This window comes from Micrasema longulum, unplaced genomic scaffold (assembly GCF_059751315.1).
Source record: "Micrasema longulum isolate JH-2025_06_02 unplaced genomic scaffold, ASM5975131v1 h1tg000271l, whole genome shotgun sequence".
Taxonomy (NCBI): domain Eukaryota; kingdom Metazoa; phylum Arthropoda; class Insecta; order Trichoptera; family Brachycentridae; genus Micrasema; species Micrasema longulum.
In genome coordinates this window covers 1,912,933-1,931,084 of record NW_028277475.1, presented here as the reverse complement: position 1 = coordinate 1,931,084, position 18,152 = coordinate 1,912,933, and positions in this window count along the sequence as shown.

The following is an 18,152-nucleotide window of genomic DNA, read 5'->3' as shown; positions in this document are numbered from 1 at the left end:
GGTAATTTTAAAATCCCGATTTGAAGTTTCCTGCTTGAGGTAAATATCCCACGATATGTCAAACAAGATGTTTTGGATTCCTGCATATACGCATGTAATAATGTGTGTGATATGAATGAATGAATGCAGCAACAATATATATTCCTATAATGTGAACATTGAATAAAGTTTATGCGTGCAGGATATCAAAACATGCAGATTTACTATTTACCCTTGCGAATGGTAACAATATACCAACGAAGGTATCAGAGCGAGTCATGTTTTTCGATTTGAATATTGAATTACGAAATTTATACTGTTTTAATAATTCACCTCCGTACCTCGTGAAATAATTTACTTCAAATCACACTTAAATAAAGATTAATCTGTGAAACTATTTATTTATTTAATGAAACCAATACAGTAATGATAAATTAAACAAAACGTACATAGTAACAGCAAATATCAATTTCAATAAATTATGTTTTTTTTTTTTTTTTTAACATAAACGGCAAATCTGCCTTTTACAAACATTTATAATACTTACATATGTGGCTTAATATATATATGTTTTTAAAACAAAAATTTCTCTTTACTCAAGATTTATAAAAAAAATAAACCATTAAATTAAACAAGATTTATATTTAAAAAAATAACCTTAAATTTTTCAACATATTCAGTAGAAAGTTTAAACAATTCAAGAATAAACGTAAAAAAAACTAGTTAAATATTTCAATATTTTAAAGTAATATAACAAGAAAATCATAGGTACTGTTTCATTCAGCTGGGCAAAGTAAACAAAAAATTGCATATATTATGAAATGCATAAATAAATAAATATAATTACCATTCACCATCTTTGAAAACGTTCAAAAGGTTTGTTCTCTAGATCTATAGGAACAATACCCTCCACGAAATATATCAGACACGTGGGAATAACTAATGCCGTGTTCATGAAGTCTGTTTAATACGGCATTACGTGTATACTCTGTCCGTGAATTCACCATAGAAATTAGAATCCGCATATGCGCATCAAACAGAAGGCGACTAAACTACTCTTAAACGAGTAGTTTTACGTTTTGACCCATTAGTTTCTTTGTAGACGTCGCTCAGTTTGCAACTCCCGATTTGTATTAAAATGTGCCGTGTTGTGTCGTTTTAAAGTGTAGGAATACTGCTGGGATCTTAAAGAAACAGGATGGGATCTCATGTCATGTGTAAGTAGTAAATGCATGTGTAAGTATCAAATGCATAACTTAAAAATTGAATTATTTTTCCATCTGTCAGATTGTCAAAGAAAACAAAATGAAAATTTTGTTAGTGTTTGTCACGGTAGTAATTTTTTTTTTATCCTACTTTGATCATCTAATGGGATAACTAATGACATTGGATTAAATAACGCCGTGGTGGACATTTGATAGACATTATCTTTAAAACATAAAATATTTTTTAACATGACACAAAAATATCCGTTTTATGTAAAATAAAATTTGTTTTATATTTAAAGTTCAAAGTTTATTAATTAAATAACTCTAATTAAATGATCTTTTACTTATATAGGTATCTACTCTGTTGTGTCAATTAATGTTACCGCGTGTACAATAAAATTTTAGAGAAATCAACAAACTGCTTTTATTTTACCTTACATTTCAGGAGATTGGGTTAGAATAGTTATAATTTGATTTATTATTGTATTTCGCTATTGTTTAATTACTTTAAAATATGTATGAATTTCAAGTAATTTATAATATGTATAATACGGGTATATTAATATATCATACTAGCTTTTCTTATATGTTTAAGCACTCTTTGAACATATATGTAAATGGCAGAAAAGCCTTTTATAAATAAATAATTTGTGTTATGATTATATTTTTTTCCATCTGCCAACATAACGTAGCGACTTCACGAATGCGCGCGGCAAACGGGGGGGGATTTTCGGACACCGTCCAATGTATTCAAATATGATTCAACGCTCCTTCTGTACTGTTCTTAATTCTATTGGTTTCACATATGACACACGTGGAACAATAAAACAGATAACATACAGTTCACACGGAGGATGAGGAAGTAGAGAAAATGGGATGAAAAAAAGAAAAGGGAAGCAGAAAAGTATAAGAGTAACATACCCGTGGTTACCGCCATCAAGTCAGTCAGGGTAAGTATACCAATTAGTTTGTTTAGTATCCTTAACGTTTGATCCTTGGTCGCTCGATAAATTGTCGAAGATATGCTTTTCACAAAGTTGCTAGCAATTTCTGGTTGGAAACTTTACATATTGAAAAGTGAAAAATTATTGTTATCTACTGTTAATGAAATTATTAGTACACAAATTGTATTAAGTTAAAAATATTGATTTATTTTGTAATTAACTCTTGAAATACTGTGGTAAATAATCCCTTTGCGCGCGGTGATGTAACGTCGTGTTACCACTAGTAAAAGACGGAATATTCTAAAGTTCAGACATACGAATTTTTTTTTTCCATAATTTATGCAAATAAATCGGGAATCGGATTGTGGTCCTGTGGCTAGTGTCTCGGACTCACGGACCAAAGGTCTGTGGTTCGAATCCCACTTTACCCCAACTTGATTCCCATTTTCTAATAGTGAGTTATTTACAACTCGTTGAAAATGGCCCTCAAAATTAAATATTTGGGTAAATCATAAGAACGCAAATATTTCTTTTTCTTTAACAAAAAATAACAAAAAATATACAATTTAGCCCTTTTATAGCAAACTAAATTAAAAATCATAAATACGCCGCTCATAATAATAAAAATATTTCATATTTGGCTGATTTACATAGCGCCATTTTTGTAAAAAATCACCTCAAGGGCGCTTTACAATTGTATACTCAAACTTACATTCTAACTAAACCAAAGTGATATATTATATTTCCAGATTTAAAATTGAGGGTATGATAGTCTAAAGAAGTGGGATTTTAGTTGGGATCTGAACTGACTGGGACTGTCGACGATTCGTAAGTTTGAAGGCAATTGGTCCAGGCAGAGGGGCCGGCGGCGGCAAAAGTACGATCTCCAAATCTAGTGTTTGGGGAGCGCCGGATTTCGACAAGTTTCCTCTTCCTGAATCAAATGCTGACCTAAGAGTAGATTTTCTTTGACATTTATTTTCCCTAATACAAAGGTCCGATAGGTATTTTGGAGCCATTTCATGAAGGGATTTGAATACTGTCCAGCAAAGCTTGTATTTTATTCTCTCTGGGCTTTTTAACCAGTGTCAATCTCTAAGATGTTGTGAGATGTGAGAATATTTTTTTACTACCGTAATTAGCCTTGCTGCTGCACTGAAAATAGACTGAAGTTTATTAGTTTGATATTTTGGGAGATTTGCGTATATTCCATTTCAGTAATCTAGACGTGAAACGACATAAGCATTTACAAAAGCTTTAGTTGCATCTGTAGAAATATTTCTTCGCACGGATTTGATCTGTCGGAGATGGAAGAAACTAGCATTTACCGTTTTATTGACCTGAGAATGAAGAAAAAAATCTGAACCTTAATGAACACTCAGTAGTTTAACATTTATACTCATATTACGCGCGTGCGTCCCCCATCACTATCATCAACCGAATGAAGATTAATTCTGTTTTAGACACCACCCGCCACAGAACAGCGTCTTGGTCTTCCTTTTTATGAGTGCTATCTTCGTGCTCTCTCTTATGCAGATATGTTGCTGAATTAGCAAACATGCATTCTTCGCGTAGCAAGGATGTTTTTTTGTATTAACATCCAGCATAGTTGTACAAATTTTACTTTCCAAATCCGGTGTGAAAATGTTCATTTGAAGATTTCAAAAAAGACGAGTTCATCATTTAAAAAATAAGAGACATATATCAAGTCTTGTGTGTTATGTCGACTAGTGTGACATCACAGACACACAAGAGTTAAATAGGTTACTACTTGATATTGTTTGTAGTATTATTAGAGCAGTATTTATTTTATTACTTTTAAACTAAGCCTATGGTAAATATTTATTTTTACATTATGAAGCATAAAATTGAAATAATTCTTTAGCCTTTGGTGTTTGAACACTTAAATATTTTTGTTTATGGTTTAAAAAAAATACTAAAATAATCAAGTCTTTGGTTGAACAGAAATATATCATTGGCTATGGCAATGTTTTGATTCGAAACTCGGCCAGTAAGAATAAACGTCAAATCACTTCTAGCACTTCCAAAATTACAACAATAAAATCAGCAGTCATTCAAAGTGGTTTCAATAGCTTATTATGGTGGTTTTAGAATAAACCGATATTTACGAGCACTGTAATTAATCTCATAAATTGGTTGACACTTATTGAGAATAGTAATGGGTAGTTAAGTGTAAGAAGCTAATAGATTAATTGATTTATATTTTAATCGGAAACAAGGAAATATAAGGTATGTTTACCACCAATTACAACACATATTTATCATTAAAAACCATTTAAGTATGCAAATAAAATGTGTACCTTACTGGATGAAGCACGAGAGTCCACTTTTTGCCGTTTTAAAACTAAAAATGCACACGTTATCGCAATAAGCTATTTTATACGTGAATAGAACATCTAAGTCTACATTCGTTGTAAAAATACTTTTTTAAGTTGAAATATAAATCTGAAGTCCACTTTGTTTTCATGCGAAAAAACTTTTTTTTTGTATGTACTATTATGAAACGAATGACTATTTATCATTAAAGGTTCTTGAAAGGTTGAAATTAGCTCATTTGGTTCAAAAGTTGAGATATTTTGGAAATCGCGTAATCACAAAATGATGTTTCCTAAACATTTTGTTCCATGTGATTTCCGTGCTTTATTCTTTAAGGTACAGTATTTATGTACAAAAATGTGTATATTTGTATGAAAATTTAAACCATCTTCGTCGGTTATCTGTACTAGAAAATGTTTTGAAAAAAAAATGTAAGCATGTTCTATTTTCATACTAAAAAATCTTAATTCTATTTTGTTTTTGTGAAAAAAACATAACTAAAGTAAATACGTTTTTAAAAGATCCTCCAAACAAAGAAACTAAATGCGTGATGAGGAGCTAGTTTTTCAATCCAGATTATTAATATCTTTTGCTCTCTTTTGAAAAAACTTTTACATCGAATGTTTTCCAATAAATACAATGTAAAAAAAGCAAGAATATTAAATTACTTGTTGATTTAAGTTAGTAGATACACGTACAATGCATAATGTTTTAGATAATTAAATATACCAGACCAAAACAGAGATTTGATACATCCTTGTGGGAGAATTAATAATAAAGTGATATTAGTGAGCATGAACTGTCTGTGTTCGGGCGGATGAATACTACAGTTTTCGATGTAAAATTAAACCAGATTTTTGGACTTGAATTATTATTTTTTCTTTACACTTTACATGTCTTTATAAATCTATTCAATGTCTCACAGCAGTTTTTTGCAATGGTCTCTTCCCTTAGATAAAACCCTAACTTTTACACTTCTGAAAATGGCTTTCGTTTTGAACAACGTTCGTTATTTTTTGATATTTAGTTTGTAATATTTCACATTGATCTAGCTTACGTTTTCTTTTTAAATGGAATAACCCGCTAAGCCTCTATCGAAGAGGCTTGTCAGCAGATAGGAAAGAAAGGGTATTTTATTATATAAATAAAACACGAGTGATACTTTAATCCACAAATTTGGAATATCCAGTGACCGGTTTCATCGCTTTCGCGACATCTTCGAGACTGGTCACCACCAGACCAGTGACCAGTCTCGAAGATGTCGCGAAAGCGATGAAACCGGTCACTGGATATTCCAAATTTGTGGATTAAAGTATCACTCGTGTTTTATTTATATAATAAATTACAATGAACTTCCATCAAGAATTTTCACTTATAAACTTAAATGTTTTAAGAAGGGTTGGAATTCATTAATAATAAACCTCTATATACAGACCAATCGGCGTAAGTATAGCCTGTGAGCTCGCCAATACATGACAGATGACATTAACATAACCATAGAAAAACATAGCAGTTGAGCTCTCAGAAGTAAAGCAACGTGAATGCAGCAATGCTTGAACTACATGTCAATAATATTCTAATAATAAATAATATTATTTGGCCATACGGAACTTTAAAGCACACCTTGGTTTAATTACTAATAGTATTTTATCGGTTAGGTAGGTGTATTTAAAAAAAATGTTGCGTACCTGAAAAAAGCACAAATAATTATGTTTTTGTAAATGATGTCAGTAGCGACACTCAGAGAGTGGCTTTGTGACGTTTTGACATTTTTTATAAGAAATTCATGGCGTAGCCGAAATACTGTTTTAAAAACGAGGATGTTTTTGTTGATTGACGTTAGCAGGCGCTACCCAGGGGCGACTTTGTGACGTGAGAAATTATTTAAAAAAAGAGATTCATGGCGTAGCCGAAATATTGTAATTAAAACGAGGATGTTTTTGTTGATTGACGTTAGCAGGCGCTACCCAGGGGCAACTTTGTGACGTGAGAAATTATTTAAAAAAAGAGATTTATGGCGTAGCCGAAATATTGTAATTAAAACGAGGATGTTTTTGTTGATTGACGTTAGCAGGCGCTACCCAGGGGCGACTTCATGACGTGATGAAATTATTAATTATTTTTTTTTTTTCATTTTACATAGCGTAGCCGAGATAAGAAATTGCGTGGTGTTTCGAAATTTAACCGTGTAGGTAGCCACCTAGTTACAATATTATTTTTGTATTTTTATAACTCCTGTTTTATAATGTTTATGTATTTATCGCTATAAGAATTAAACTAAAGATAGTTTTTACTTTTAATCGCTATCCGTTTTTTAAATTATGTTTGTAACACTCAGTAATATTTATTTTTCAAGTATTCAATGTTATTTTTGCATTTTAATTAATATTGTTAATATAAAGCGTATTTTTATTTATTCGAATTTACTAGACTGTTTTTATTACAAAAAATAAAAATGCATATTTCTCTATGTATTTTTCTGTTATAAACAATCTATTAAAATAATACACATCAAATTTCCATTGTCTGTTGATTTTATTTGCAATCTTCTTTTTTTTCGATGGTTAAAACTCTAGGAAATTCAAAGACAATAAATTTTTTACTGTCATATATTGGCGAGCTCACAAGCTATACATAGCCCGACCAATCGAGAAAAAACATGTGTTAAATTTTTCCTTGCGACCGTCGAGAATCTAACCCCCGACGCCACGTTCGCAGTTGGCCGTCTAACCAACTGCCCTACGGCGCCTGACAATTTTATGTAACAAAAAACAGTGTTTTTATAAAAAAGTGTTTATTCATTCTATGATTAATCGTCAATATTATTTACTTATTGAAGGCCATTCTCTTATTTCTCAGAAAATGTAATCCGTTACATTCATAACTCATGACAGTTTTATTCCAATAACCGTTTAGTTCATTTTTTATACCTAAATTCCTACACACCTTAAATGCGAAAAATGATAAATAATATAATATGTATGTGAGTATTGTGTGATGGTATAATTTATTAAGAAAAATATTTTATATTCGGCGATGTGGCCTCTTGAACAAGGCACAACGCCTTAAAAGCATAGTATATTATTTATGTAAAAAATAAATTTGCTGCCGATATGTTTATATCAGTGGCGAATGCTCCATATAATCGATTACATGCAGCTTACCATATTTTTTTGACATCGTAAGTAATGTTTTATAATACTGTAGTATTATTAGGAAAAAACACATCACCAAAAAAATATATTACTTTTCTTGGGTAAGTAAATTTATATATTCCTTTATTCCATACAGCGACCAGTTGCGCCTCTATTGGCTAAAATTATAACTACTGGATTACACGAGATTACTCTGCTCACTTTACAATCACTAATTCAAATGCGTCTTTAACCTAAAACTTTAGAATCTCGTTCGAAAAATTACACTTGCGATTACAGTAAAATCTTGCAGCTTTCATTAATTCAATTTAGTCTTTCAATACTTTTTCATAAGGGCTAGTATTCTTTAAAATACATCAATTTGACTTACGGCAGTCTAAGGGAGGTGACAATATACGCACTCGTTATGTGTAAGAAAGTGTTAACGAATATATTTTGTATGTCGTAAGTAATTTAGCATACTTATGTTTCGGCGGTTTGAAAGTAAATTTGCTTTAAAATAAATAAATATTTTGATATTTTAATCGAAACGAATTGATATTTTAATCCATAATATAGTATAAATCCTTTAGTTGGTTTCAAAAAACAGAGATTCGCTTATTGTTTTTTAATTGTAATTCGTTTTTGTGCATCCGATGACAGTTAAATATTGTAGGTTATTCTTCAGTATCCATTTAAACTTTTAAAATTAAATGAAGAGTTATGATAAAAACGTTACTAGTGTATAGCGTTAAGAATAAATATATATGAAGAATTATAATCTGTATAACTTATGTCGTTTTGTGAATAATAATGTGATACAAAAGTCGATAAAACAAAGATTCTTAAAACGTAATTTATGTTTTGTTTGGTGAACTATCGTACTCGGTAAGGAATACTTTTAAATTATTATCATTTATTAAGAAATGGTGTTTTATTTCAAGACAAGTTATAATAGTCTGACTTAACCAAAGATGCACCGGTGCGCTAATAATGAATTATTAAGTTTATTTATTACTTTTTCGATACTTAGTGCAAAACGTAAAATAGCTGTGCGGATAGGTTGTTGCTTTCTAATGACGTAGGCGGGGGTTCGAATCCATAGGGGTTCCAATTTATTTTTTGCAATTATGTTTTTTTAAATTGTATTTTTTAAATCAAATGTTTGTACTACATTAGAAAATATTTTTACTGAAACTATTAGCCGCTGGAGCCATTTGTTAGGAATTATTTATTAAATATACAATAGACTTGTTTTTTATATGCCATACTACCGCTATGGACATTTTATCAGAATTTTCATAGCTTACCAATTTAAAAACTCACCGCTCGCCACTGGTATATATGTATATTTACTTGTGGGAGATATGAGCGGTGATAGCGGGGTGGTCCGCTGTCATTCAGGCGAATGTGAAAATATTTAAGCAAGTGATCGTGGGTTGAGGTTGTTCCTTGCTGTGTTGCCTACAGGTGCGATACCCCACCGATATCACACCACACACATGCAACTTGCATCTATCTTGGTACGAGTTTACCAACATAGATAGTTACAACAAAAAGCAGACATTGGAAAAGTTTACATAGTATATTGTACTGTACTATTAAGGATCATTGATAAATTTTTTCTAATGTATACGTTGTTTTATATTTTTGTGTTTTTTTTTAATGCCAAATAAAGATATTTTTATACGTTTGTCTTTATACGACATTATTTCATATTCAATCATTCACTTTGATTTCGATTTAGCTACAAATGAACAACTTTCTTTAAACTCTTGCAAAAATAAATCCGGAATGTGGGCAATAACATATTTAATCCAACAATGTTTTAGGTATGCCCAAATGCTTGCAGACAATAACAACAACAAATTCACCTGGTCCTAAAGAAGTATGGAAATTGAAAAAAAATAATTTTCAGACGTTGCCTAGTATGTGGGTGAAATAATTCAATGAGACGAATCTAACCCGCATAAATAAAAGTTTCAGCAATTTAACTTCACAAACATCAACAGATGAAAAAAGTTAAGGAATAAAGATTATATTTGAACAGCTAGGCATTTATAGTTAAGTAGTTTTAGATTTCTTTATGTTATTGTTTTATTAGTTTAGGACTACTTATTTATTTATTTATTTTAAAGAAACAGACAGTCGACAATGATATAATAACATTTTATTTTCAAATACGGTTTAAAGACAGACCAGAAAAGTTTCTAAATAAAAATCATACATACTATTAAATTGTGTTACAACAAAAAGATGTGTTTATGTGTATTTGTATGAGAGTACGTGAAGATGTGTGTTTATGTGTATTAGTGTGGGAGTAAGTGTTCAGGTGTGTGTAAGTGTGAGCATCATGAAATAGTAAGTCGGATCGTATCGCAGACTATGCTTTAATATATATAAAATCCCCATCTTAGAACAGACTGAGCCATGTTAGATGTAGACTATCATAAACAAAGAACACTCCGTTTTCATGTAATATGAATTAGTTTTATTTAGATTCCCTGTTATTAAATATGTATATTATTTTTATGCAATAAATTTATTAAATTAATAAAACAAAAGTCAAAATATGAGCAGAATGGTGAATCTTACACAGTGTGTAAAGTGGCCACTTAAATCAGCCAATATACCTCTACGCAAACAGCGCACTAAATTTGGTGAACGCGCATTTGCGGTCGCAGGCCCTATGGCATGGAATGCTCTCCCAGCAGAGGTGCGAGGCTGTGAAAGTGAAGTGATGTTTCGGAAAAAACTTGAAACCCACTTGTTCTCTAAATCATTTAAATAAATCCGTAGCACGTGACAACAAAATAAATTATTTTAATTAAATTACAAATTTAAAAGCTTCAATTAAATTAACTTAACAATAGAATCACCATGTAAAGCGCCCTTGAGGTATTTTATTACGAAAATGGCGCTTTATAAGTTATTTATAATAAATGACAGTTCATAAGCCCTGTAGATACCTAGACTTCTATTTTACCTTCTCTATAATTTTCTTCATCTCTGTTGTAATATTTTAATATAAAGTAATGTTTCAGGCGTTTTTTGAAAGTGGCTAGAGAAGGTGCATTTTTTATATGAAGAGTTAGCTCATTTCAAAGTCCACCTTGAACAAAATAGAAATAGGTGAAAAATTATGTGCTACGAGTATGTAAAGGAATGGAAAGTGTTCTCTCCCGAGAAGAGCGAAGCAAAATACCACGGTCAGAAAGGTAAATAAAATTTTCAGTTAGGAGTGCAAGAGTTGTGAAGAATATAATGAAGACATAAGAGAGAATGAAATTTCTGAGTTTGGAGCGAAAGGGTGATACATGGTCATACTTTTTAAGATTAAAAATAAAACGGATGCCAATCAACCGAGACTAAAAGGGTCAATAAAACGAGGACCGAAGGGCCGATTATGTGAGACCCAAAGGGCCAAATTTCTCAGCATGGAACAGTCGGCGATAGCCAATCGTTGCCTTCTAGTTTTTTTTTATTATTTTTGAAAAAAATAATTATCTATTAGGTTTTTTGAAATTTGAACTTACCACCAAAATCAAATTTATTTATTCATTTATTTGACGGACTTATGCATTCCATTCTAAAAATAGTAAATACAATTTCGTATAATAAATACAAGCACTAATAAAATACAATACAATAAACTAAATTAAAGCTAGGACAAAAAAAATATAAATTACTACATCAAGACAAGATCCGGTCTATCTTGGTGAATTTTTAAATCTTTAAAGACTTACACCAAAAAAGTCCAGATCTTGTCTCGAGTTTACAATACGACACAATCGGGACATTGGTGCATGCAAGCCATAGTTTGTGCTGCGTTGATCGAGGAACAGCACATTATTATTTCGCAACCGGCTGATCGGAACATTGGATGCCACTTGTTCCAGTAACAATGGTACATCAATAAAGCCATTCAGCAAATTAAATATAAATATAGAGTCAATGTTATTTCTGCGTTTTTGTAGACTTGCGATTTTTAACATTGACTCCATTTTTCCGTAAGTATAGTCTCCCCTCTCGAGGCCATTCATCCATGCTACTTTTCTTAGCAAACGATATTGCACCGATTCGATATGATTTATCCGGCCTACATAGAAGGGAGACCAGATCACGGACGCATATTCTAAATTAAATACTGAAGTAGTTCATCGTCACATGTTAGCAAATTGAACCGAGGATATTGCTTTATTTGCTACAATACTATGATACTGATTTGGTTTGATTTAAAAGAAAACTATGTAAAACGCTTACGACATTATTTATCAACGTGCTTATTTATTTGAATACCGCAACTTGATTCCCATTTTCCAACAAAGTTAATTATGACAGAATTGAAAATAATAAATCAAATTTACTATTAAATTTAAGAAAATTATTGAGAACACTAATAAATATCAATCAATCAGTGGTAGTGCATTAAAGGTTTTAGGATTTGTTCTGCGTACTGCCAGGGTTTTTGAAAATACCCGCGTACTGAGAACTCTTTACAGCTACTTGGTGTGAAGTAGACTCAATAGTGGCTCTATGATTTGGGGGCCACATGAACCGAAGTACTATCTTATGATAGAGAAAATCCAAAAAAAATAGTATAAGTAATAATATGTAGAGATATATCTACATGAGAGAGTGCGGGTATTATCCTTGGGTCTACCCGACCGAGTTTCTCCGGCGTATGCTTGGCTACAACAGTTTAGATACTAAAGGCATGACTACACATTTTTATAGATTGTTGCGCGGTATGATCGATAATTCTAAGATTATGATGATCATTGGTTTGTAAGTTCCTGATAATTACCTAAGACAGCGTCAGCATAGATTGTTTCATATTCCAATACGCAGGACCAACCTGCCTATGGTTATGCCTGTTGGAAGAGCTACCGGTTTGTTGAACAACATCGCTCTGGATGTTGGTCTGTTCCATGTATCCGAAGGGGTTTTCCGCATCAGGATTCTCCTACTATTTTGACAAGAGTGTCTTTGTGTATTTTTTGTCTATTTATAATATGTACGTATTAAATTTAAATTTGTGGTGTATGTATTATTAAAATCAAACTAATTGAATTGAATTGAATATTATTTTTAAAAAATAAAATAAATAAATTTCTGACAAATAGGTTTCGTGCTTAACCTACAGTTGAAAACAATTTATTATTGAATAAAAAAAGATATTTCCCTATTATACAGCACGTGGATATTTGAAATTGGGAAATTTACAGCGTTGCCTTTTTGATTTATATACCATCCAATTACTTGTTTCATCTTTGCGAACTTTACATGGAGGAACCTGAGACATCGAGCATTTACCTTTTTTCGTACTATCTCGGCAGTGTATCTAATTCGTAACATCACAAACTCATTTGTATTATTTGTTTTAGGTAGTTTCATGGACATTATTGAGATATGTAGAGAAAAAGATACACCACGCAATTAAGGGTTAACACTTCTACTTGCTTCGTCAGAAATTATGCAGATGCAGTTATGAAAACTTACCAGAATGACTCTTCAAAGCGACATGTCACGTCTGTCTTTCAGAGCGATTATATGACAACGAAATTTTTAAAAAAGCAAAGATGTGAGTAGAATCGGGATCTTATAAGAGTTGCTATTATAAACATGTAATTTTGTTTAACTTAACATTCGGAAAAACAAATATAAACACTTTTTTGAAATACTCCTCTTGCGCATGCATTTACATGTCACAGCGTATTTTCAAGTTTAAACTTCTTGAAAATTAAACCAGTTTGATGATATCGCGAGAGCGATGAAACCGACAATGCAGTCAACTACAATGTACAAAATTTACATTTATACCAATGGTCAACATGACTTTTGTCTCACGAGTACCAATAAATGCACTTGATGCATATTTTTCAATTTTTTATATATTTTTTTGTATATATACATGGTTTTTTTACAGTATGCATAAGAGTTAAAACAGAGTTTCAAAAATAAAGGATAATTACGTAGAAATGAAATACACATTAACAGTAAAACAGTAAACCAAAAAATCCCACAAAAGCATAACCTGTTCGTAAGTATACAAGGCTTATGACCTGTCAATGGCTGGTTTAAGTGGCCACTTTACACACTGTGTAACATTCACCTTTCTACCCATATTTGAACATCTAGATTCCTTCAATTCTTTCAACTGTTGATGTTTGTAAAGTTAAAGAGTTGAAACCTTTTTTTATGCGGGTGAGATTCGTCTAATTGAATTATTTCACCTGTAGATGCCTAGACTTCTATATTACCTTATATTAAACGTTATTCATCTCTGTTGTAATATGTTAATTTAAACAGCTCCCCAGGGAGTTGAATCCAGTCCTTGTCTACAAAATTTTGGACAAACTCAAAATATTATACAAGAAATGTTTGTGAATTTTTGCTCCTACAATAAATACACAGTTTTAATATTTTTGTGTAATATAAAGAGAAAAAAAAAATATTTTAGAAGTTCTAAGGTTTTTTTTATAGTAATTAAAAAAGGAAATAAAAAATATAAAAAAAACATTAAAATATTCCTTATTATTAAAGGGCAAAAAAATAAATCATAAAAAAAAGAATTCATGTCTTTCGTCTGAATCCAGGATAGTGCGTGTTTTTTAAAAAAAGGAAAATTTTGAAAGTTTGCGATCAATGAAATATTATTAGTAAAAAAGGACTTCCAAATTTTTGTGCCTTTAAAATATGCATGTCTCTGTGCTAGCCTTGTTTTACAATGTGGTATTAGAAATACGTAAATATTATATGTAAAAAAATATTGCTCGAGTAGCAAAATACACGGAAAAATTCGGGAATACGTTTGTATCGAAAAAAGCGAAACCGCGTTACCTCTTAAGGGGATCAGAAAGGTTCGAAAAAATCGATATTTGGTTTTTACATAATCGGCCAATAAAATCTCTTAAGAATATTTTGGCGCAAAAAAACTGCGATATTCGCAAAATTGAGTCCAGGACAGCCAAACATGTTGTCAAACGTGTACGGCCGGCAAAGTGTCCGTAATCCTGTTCCAAAACTTTGATTGCGTTTTACTTAAAACATCATTTTTCGCTAGTTTTGTCGCGATGACTTAAGAACGGGTCAAGATAATGACTTGATTTTTTTTTCAAATTGAATTACATAATTTAAACTTATATCTGCATATAAAAAATATTTTTTTAACACTGTTTTAGCCACAAATAACTAGAATTTTTCGAAATTTTTAATTTCTTAACCGCTATTGCTCTAATTTTGAGGGTTTTTTACATTATTTAAATTCATTCTATTAAAAACAATCTTACCAACAAAATGGCGCTAAGAAAATTAAAAAAAAAAAAAATTCGTTCACCCGCAATCGTGACAAGAAGAAAGCAGTTCACGAAACCTCCCTATATTTATATTTTTGGAAATTTTTATGCTTGTTTTTTTCATCGAGAAGAAAAAAAAGCCTGAAAAAAAGAAAATATGTGTTTGTTTATTTGTTCGTCCACAACCGTCATTTGAATTTCACCCAGTTTTCGGCCGTCGAAACCTTTCTTGTCGCCTTAAGTGCTCGCATTACACACTCTGTAACGTTTATCATTTCGCCTATGTTTGAACATCTATATTTTTTCAACTATTTCATGTGTTGCCTTTTGTGAAGCAAAATAATCATGTGATACGAACAAGGCGTCTAACGTTAACATGGTGTGTTACATAAATACTTGTTTTCCGATTTTCTACGTATTACTCAAGCCTCGGGTGTTGACATTATTGTGACCGGCTGATTAGCATAAATATTAGGAATTAGTAGCGTAATAAATATGATGAAAACTTTTCTCTAAAAAGGTGTGAAAAATGTGATTACATACGCATATTGAGGGCTTAGAATGGTATTGTACAAATATATATTTTTTAATTTCCCGTCAGAGTTGAGCAGTAAAACGAACATACTTTTTGCAGTAAATACAAGCCATGTGGCTATGCATTATTTATTATTCTTCTTCTTTCTCTTGGTTTTGGTCGTATGACCTGTTTGTAACGGTAGGCTATCCTAGAACGATGACTTCCAGCTGTCCTTCTATTTTCTCTTCCTGCCTTCTTAGTAGTCTTCTGCTACTAAGGTTTTGAGATATAGTAATTTTCGCAAGCTTTGTATCTTCCATGTGGTCCACGTGGTCTCACATAGCGACCTCCGTGGTAAAGTGGATAAGGCACTTGACACATGGAAGGTTCTGGATTCGATTCTGGATGAGAACTAAATAAAAATAAAAAAGGTTTTTTTCTTAAGCCTGGGTATACTGTACTGTAATTCACCACTGTAATTGGGCCTCAAGGTCTGTTGTGGTGCAAAAAAAGGTTTCTCCAAAAGATTCAAGATCAAGAATGCGAGGTCTTTTGCTTCTTTCCCACCTCACTATGCCTTCAACACCACAGCCAGATTTAATCTTTTCATTTTTGATCTGACCTATAAGAGTTTTGCTTGCAAAGAAGCGTAGAGTTCTCACTTCCGCTACTCTTAGGAGGGTTTTCGTCCTGTTGGTATTGGTTCTCACTGTCATCCCGTGGGTCATGATTGATTGGACGCATATCTTATATATGTGGTCAACGACACACCACAGCACGCGTAAGTGACATTAATACACGCAGCACTGGCCCCGATCCAAGCGGCTATCACTGACCTGAGTGCTGATAACGCAAATTCGCCCCGGAGAACATTACCTTCCCTCCGTTGTAGTGGGAGAACAGGGAACCAAGGAATCCAGCATATAAAATGAGGACCCGTTTCATGGACCACTACACATCTCTCCAGTACTCTCTCACGGACATTACTATGTCCGTCGTCATATTTACTAATTCTGTTACTTGTTACTTAATATGAAATAAATCATAATATCTACGTTCAAAGCTGTTTCTTCTGTCTACGCGCTGACTGGTGTAGAGGCTCCTCAACGCACGAACCCCAAACATCTACATATATTCTGATCCTTCTTGTTTCTCAATATAGTATCCCGCAATCAGCTAACTACAAGTGTCACTTTTTTAGCCTATGCTCATACTTCACTAGATAGGTCGGAGAACTCTGCACCAAGGTAATTGAACCGCACGACTTACTTAATAGGATTATCGATGATCAGTTTGTATCTGATTGGCTCTTTAAATGTGGTTAAGCACTTGTTTTTTGACAGAAATCGTGATATTTTATTTTTTAGAGGCAATTTTAAACTTGTAGAGCTTCTCCGTTTTTTGCTAATATTGCAGCGTCGTCAGCATAACATAAGGGAGAGGAGGTAGGATTTGTACACTTTTACTCTAAGCTTTATGGAAGAAAAACTAATAGCTGTTTAAGAATAATTTTTATGATCCTTTATTACCTATACATTAGGCTAAAATAAAATTGCAGTTTGGTTTTGATACAAAACAAGGTGGATAAACTATGGTGGTTTTTCGGAAAAATAAAAAACGTACAAATGCACACCACGCGGGGTAGCTTCGAACAAAATTATAAAGGTGAAATTATATTTATAAAGATTATGTTATAAAGAAAAGAACTAAAACTGTCTCCGCGTTTGATATCGGTTGTATCTTTTTTAAATAAATTATTAGTTAAATAAATATGATATTACAAATATTTTGTGCAGACATAATAAATAATAATGTGTCTACATCTTAATAGAGTAAAAACTAGTGTTTAGAAAGGGGGTTTGTTTCATATTCATTTTTATTTATACGTACAGATTTTTTTTTATAGAAACAAAAATTAACTAAAAACGTACAGTATACTAATAAGTTAATAAGTTAAGGAATGCTATCTTTGTTTAGTTTTTTAAAGTTTACTTTTTGTGCTGTTACATGTTCACTTAATTGCCATACTTACTAGTTCTTTGCTCGATGTATTATTATTGTGTTTTTAAAAATTATTTTTATTGTTAACTTTTTTAAATAATTCTTATGTTGTTGAAATTTCACTTGTCAATGCGTTTTATAGCTACAAGACTTTTTGTGATGTTAGCTATCATATTATATTTATCATATTTTGTAAATGTTATCAACTATCTAAATTTAGTAAATGGGGTCTAGAATTTCAACCGTTCATGCGCTCAGTAGCTGCAAGACTTGTTTTTATCTTGCTTCTATTATTATAATTTGCTTTTTATTTTGTTTTTAAAATACCACTTAAACTTTAAACTTCACTGTTAAATAAAAAAAATGTAAATATGGGCTAGATTTCTTACTGTCCGTGCGCTCTGTAGCTGCAAAACGTGCTGTTATCTAGCTTCTATATATCATAATTGTTATTTATTATAATTGGAGACGAGGAACTAGAATCCCAACCGTCCGTGCGCTCTGTAGCTGCAAGACGTGCTGAGATATTTATTTATTGTACAGCGCCTTTGAGGTGATTTTCACAAAAATGGCGCTATATATATATTATTCAAACATATATATATATATACATATATACTATGAAGAGATGAGGTGAGATATGAAGAAAAGAAGTACGAGAAAGGTGAAACTCAAATATTCAGATAATTACATTTTAATTTCGATTCAAATGTCAATAAAAAAGGGGCGGGGCG